Source organism: Nicotiana attenuata, unplaced genomic scaffold (assembly GCF_001879085.1).
Source record: "Nicotiana attenuata strain UT unplaced genomic scaffold, NIATTr2, whole genome shotgun sequence".
NCBI lineage: Eukaryota > Viridiplantae > Streptophyta > Magnoliopsida > Solanales > Solanaceae > Nicotiana > Nicotiana attenuata.
In genome coordinates, this window is record NW_017671428.1 from 179,320 (window position 1) to 185,843 (window position 6,524).

Genomic DNA, 6,524 nt, shown 5'->3' on the forward strand with positions numbered 1-6,524 from the left:
TTTGTTTTTTTTATACCGTTGGAGTGTTGGTGGCATACATTTGATCCCTTACTTTAGTTTTGTTGCATGTGCTTGTTGACACAATTTTTATGTTATAAATGGTGTTCGTCTTATTTTAGCTTCTTTTTGTCCATATTAGTTAGGCGCGTTTATAGCGATATACTTTTCGTGGAATCCCGCAAATTTTCTTATTGGTGTAATTGATAACCGAATCGATAAGCTCCCAAAATCGATAAATCGAAATCGAAAAAATCGAAACCTTATTGAAACGATAACGATAAGCATATGTACAAATCGATAATCGATAAGTAATTATCGATAAGGGTCAAAATCGAATCGATAAATCGAATGCACACCCTATTTGTTTTACAATCTTGTTTCGTATTATTTTAATTTCAACTTAAAATATAGGATTTGAAGTTTGAAAATTTTGTTTGAAGAGTTTTAAGCTTTCTAGTAATAATTTTGGGAATCCCATAAAGATTATGACCTGAATTAGATCGATTGTTTTTGAATCTCTATAAAAACGCTTTTTACTAATTTTAATTTTTTTCAAGTGAAATTTATGTTCAAATTTATAAGTGTAGTATTTTATAATATGGTCAAGTATTTTTGTCTCAACTTGAAATAAATTTTTCTTTCAAAATTTTCTCAACAGTCACTTGTGCCTCTGAAATCTGAATAGTTCTACCACAAAAAGTACTTTACGTATAAACATGACACTGTCAATTTGTAGATTTCAGTTATTTTATTTCAACTAAGTATTTATCTTTTTTTCCAAAGTTCTTAAAAAGAGTAGAGTACTGCTAGAAAATAAATAGAAACTTTAACGTTCAAAAATGGAAACAAAGTTGACGAATTAAAGAGGCGAAAGTGCAATTATTATTGGCAAATTAAGTACCAATGCAATTGGTGAACAACACATAGGCGGATCTAGCCTTTTGATATTGAGATCAACTGAATATATAGCTTTTGACATGAAGCATGATTTATGAGTAAAAGTTTATTAAAATTGCAACAAATACTTGATATAAACTTATAATTTTAAAAATTTAATCAGAGGCGGATCTAGGATTTTTATCACATGGATGCACCATTAAAGAAAGGAGAAAAAAATAAAGTATTAAGTGAGAATTGATCTCTGCTTTTCTAGATAAATAACTCAGTATTCAACCAATTGCACCATTTAGCTTCTTTGTAGCATGAGTACCAGCAAATAATATTAGATCAAATTTAGAGCATGAGTGCCAGCAAATAATATTATTACCCATCAACCTTGCAGCGAAATCCCTGTTAAACACCTCTCTTTCACGGGAAACCTTTTACACACTCAACCTTCAAAAGTGTGTCTAAGACACACTACTTTTGATCAGATAGCACTTGCGTGTTTACACGCAAAAAAAGCGCGTGAAACCCGTAAAAAATCCTATTTTTTGTCTCCCCTCCCCACAGGAACCCCCTCCCCTCCCTCTGGTCTTCTTCCTCACCACCCTCCCCCTCATTTTCTTCCACCAAAAAGAATTTTTAAAAGAAAATATCGATTTTAGATCTAAAATTGAGCGGATTTTATTGATTTATTGTCCAAATATTGTGAAAATTATTTATTTGTGATAGATTTAAAAGCCTTAACATTAGTATTGAAGTTTGGTGAAAAAATCTAGAATCCACCATTGTTGGAGTATCGAAAAAAGCTTGAAAATTCAATTGGGTCTTGTTGATTATTGGGTTATTGAACTCAATTTATTGCTCGATTATTTTTGGCTAGTTGTTTAGATAATGTAGTTGAATATTGGTATTGTTGAAAACTTTCTCACAAACAACCATGGTGGTAGCAACAATGGTGCTTAAGATAGAAAATGGAAAGATGAAGAAGATGGATTTTAATTTTAATTTCTCATATTTTTTTTCCTTTTTAAAGTCAATGACACGTGTCGCGATCCTGTTAGGGCGTGAATTTTACGTTATCTGAAAAATTAGTCAAGCACAAAAGTGGTGTGTCTTAGACATACTTTTGAAAGGTTGTGTGTGTAAAAGGTTTCCCGTAAAAGAGAGGTGCGTAATAGGGATTTCGCTGCAAGGTTGATGGGTAAACTATGTATTTTGCCTATCTAGTTTACTGAAAAGACCCTGGGTTCACATACCATATATTAAGAAAACAATCTGATGCACGATGTATCCTTAACTCATACAGAATTCGAAAAAAAGCTCCACCTTAAAAGATATAATATAAATAACTTACCTTAGTATAAGCATTAGTGCCTATGAATATGACGCAATCATGATCGAGTTTAGTATTTAATACATATTGGATGCGAATTAAATTTTACCGTGGGAGTGAGATTGTTTCCATGTGGATTAAAATGAGGAAAATGGTGGTTTTTAGCGTGTGCAGATAAAGCTTACCAAGAAAGATTATGTTCGTGGTCGGCAGTTGAATAGAGTATACACCGGACCACCGCCTTTTCTTTATTTGGAGTGTCCTTAAATACCGGGGTTTTTTTCTCATTAATAAATGTCAAATGATTTTAGCTTTCCTATGTTATTTATTATACAATTAAATCTCTCTACAATAGGCTCATTTGTTCCGAATATTTTTGAATATTTTAGCGAAATGTTGTTATAGAGAATATATATTATAACTTAACATGAAAATTAGTTCTGGAAGAAGCTTGACTTTTATAATGAAGTATTATTATATAGAAATATTGTTATAAAGAGGACTGATTGTACTATAAAAAGGTTACTGGTAGTGATATATTGTAATTGCTCTTTGGACTCGTTGATGCAACAGAGTCCTATATTTTAAGGTCCAAATGATTTAGAGCCCGCTTGGACGTAAGAATTTTTTCACTTTTTTTTTCTCGAAATTAGTGTTTGGCTTAAAAATTTTCAATTTTCCCTTGAAAATGAATTTTGGAATTTTTTAAAAATTTAAAAAATTCAAAAAAGCTGTTTTTCAAAATTTTCACTCAAATCATTCACAAAACTTCAAAAACAATCCAAAATTATACTCATGTCCAAACACAACTCTAATTTTCAAATACCATTTTCACTTGAAAAAAAAATTCATATTTGTTTTTTTTCGGAATTTTACAATTCTTATGTCCAAACACCAACTAAGTTTTCAGATGATATTCTTGCAAATCACTTAAGATTGTGATTTAGTTGATTACTTATGTTACTTGTTTTGTTTATGTGTTAACATAAATGGATCTTTACACAAATAGCTAGTCATATTCATTGTACATTGATTATGCATAATTATACACATATAATACATTTATTACGCATATATTACACTTCTACCGGTTATTTTTAGTTTAAGCGGTTGAATGGATATCTATTTAGGTTAATTCTTCTAACATAAAATATTTAACAGAGTCAAATAACAACCATATGGATCTGATATTTGATAAAAGAAAATAAAGAAAGGAGGAACTTATTGAAGATTAAAAAGATGGTTGAATAGGTTTCTCCTTGATATTTCAGTGCTTAAGCCTATAACTCTCAGTTGGACAACTCATATCTTAAATGGGAGCTTCCAGTATTTGGGCCATCGCTGAGGTTATTATGGGCCAGTGTGTCTGAAAAGCCCAATTTAGAGGAAGTAAAAGTTCTAACGGCCCAGACGTAGCTCATAGAAAGTTGGGTCCAAATGCCATGAGTATTCATTTGGACTGGAAAATATTCAGAGCAACAGTTACACTGTATTGCAGCACTCAACTAGTACAAGTGTGTAGAGATCCAAATCAAAAAGTGAAAAACATTCATAGTTGGAGGAATCGTGACAATTCTAGTTGCAGTAATGTTGATTATTTATTCGGCGATAAAGACATTCGAAATTTCATCTCTGATGACACTTTTTTAGTTAGAGATAGGAATGGAGACAGTTATTCCATCTATTTTGATATTGAAAATCAGATTTTTGAGATTGACATTTGACAACGATCATTCTTTTCTGAGTGAACTAACCAAATTCACATTAAGAATTACTATTGAAGGGATAATTGAACTATATTAACCTCTCAATATGACACCTCAAACGAATCTCACATGGACAAAGCATAGGAGAGATACTAGATATATAAATAAATAAGCTTTAGACCTTAGTAACACGTTTTAAAGCCATGTGGGCCTAGGCCCAAAGCGGTCCCGATCACTAACTATGTTGTTACATATGATATTAGAGCTACTCTGCGTGCAACCTTGAATGATGATGGGTCAAACCTCAGTTAGAACTTGAGTCCCGAAAGGGAATGTTTGTGACACTCCACGTGAATATTCAATCGACAAAACACGGGAGAGATGTTGGGTATACAAATAAACAAGCCTTAGATTCTAGTGACGCTTTTCAAAGTCGTGCGAGCCTAGATCGAAAACGGACAATATTATTATTGGGCTGAGCTGTTATAATCAAATATGAAGTTATAGGAGAAAATCTCACTTTATACCCATTAATTCCAAACTATTTACCCTTTAATGCCCAGGCCCAAACTATTTACTAATCCTACCCATGCGGCCCAAACTATTTACCCGCTAATTCCAACGATGCTTTATGCAATCAAGAACTGAGGGAGACTTGTATTGAAGGCCACATATGTTCCCCAATTAAAGCACTGTCTCGTTTCTTTTTGCTTTTCTATCAGCCTTTTTGTTTTCCTCCAAATCCACAAAGCTATACTATTGATTTGATATACTCGAAATTAAATCGAAAAATAATCAAATTTCATAAAAGAAGAAAACATTCTATTAGAATTTTCAGGTCAGGATTGTTTGATTTAGTCTTAAAGCATAATGTCCTGCTCATCATCGTCGTCAGCCTCGAAGGATGAAGATGAGGGATTTGATTCTTACCGGAAAAGAGGATACCATGTGGTGAGAGTTGGCGATTCATTCTCTGGTGGCCGATATATCGCTCAGCGAAAACTCGGCTGGGGAGAGTTCTCCACTGTTTGGCTCGCTTTTGGAGATTAATTGTACAAAAATTTAAATCCACCATTGAAGGACCTTGAAGCTTGAAACTCATAACTTGGTTTGTTTGAGTTCTTAATTATTTTGATCCGATCCTATATGGGTTTGTTTGGAAAGTTGATTGGAGGTTGTAGCTAAAGTTTTAGTCAATTTGGTGGAGATTTTGTAGTAGATTTTAGAAATTTGGGTTGAAATATAGTTGAACCAGAGAAGAAGACGAATTTGTATTGTATACCCAAATGGTATACAAATATACCATTTTAGTATACAATTCATTCCAACTATATACCCTATTAGTATAGCTATATACTATATTGGTATCATATGCTAGTTGAATCATTTTTTGGTTGTATTAGCTGCATTTAATTGGTACAATATTTGATTTTCTTTTAATAATAGTAATATAGTACAATATCTTGAAATACCTTATTATATTAATATGTGGTACACTATTTTTTTATTTTTCTCTTTATGCATGTGTGTTATGTAATAGTAGTATAGTCATATAGTTGCCAGGAATTAACTAGTAAAACTGTATACCATGTTGGTATAGTTATATGCCATATTGGTATCATATGGTAGTTGAACATCGTTTTGGTTGTTTTAGTTGCATCTTAAGTGAATTCTATTATGAAATTATTTATATGAACATGAGTTGCAATACTGGAATTTTTGTGTGCCGATGGACATAAATTATGTGTATTATGTAATAGTTTTTATAGTTATAGGCAACTTGTATTGAACGACCCCATACAACAACATACCTTCTTAGTATACAAAATGAGCAAGTTGATTTGTGAATATTTAGCTTGCAATACGAGCATGTAATTTTCTCATACTTTTATTGCGTCATTTAATATTTTGGTACAGTAGTATAGTCGCAGATAGTTGTAGCAATATTCTAGATAAATCATATGCTCTGTTGGTATACATATATACCATATTGGTATCACATGGTACTAGAAGTCTTTTTGCTACTTATAATTTTGTTGCAAATTTTTAATATTTTATTGTCATTTTTATTCTAACTAGTATATATGGAGATTTGGTAGCCGTAGATTATGTTTTCTTGCTATAACTGGTTGTATTACTGCTAATGGTAGAGTGTGTACTGATATTTATAGGGAAGGAGATCAAGGTTTGCATGGCAATCACGTGTTGATTCTTAGAATCTGATTATGTAATTTATGGTGCTCAGCAACAATCAATGTGATATTCAGTGAATTAGATCAAGTGACAACTAATATTATTTTAGTTTAATAATTAAATTTAATAAATGAGAAAGAAAAAAAAAACAAAAGGTATATTGTACTAGTTATATTAAAAAAAAGTGAACAAATATTTACTATATCAGTTATTTTTTCTTATTGTACAAAAAAAGAATAATAAAAAATAGTGAAACAGTAAATGAAATTAGATTATGAAGAGAAAAAGAATAAAAAAAAAAGTTAAATGAAATTAGAAAAGGAAAAAAGAAAAAAATAAGAAGAAAACGAGAAAAAAGAAAAGGAGAAAAGAAAAAAAAAGAAGAAAAGAAGCATAAAAAAAAAAAA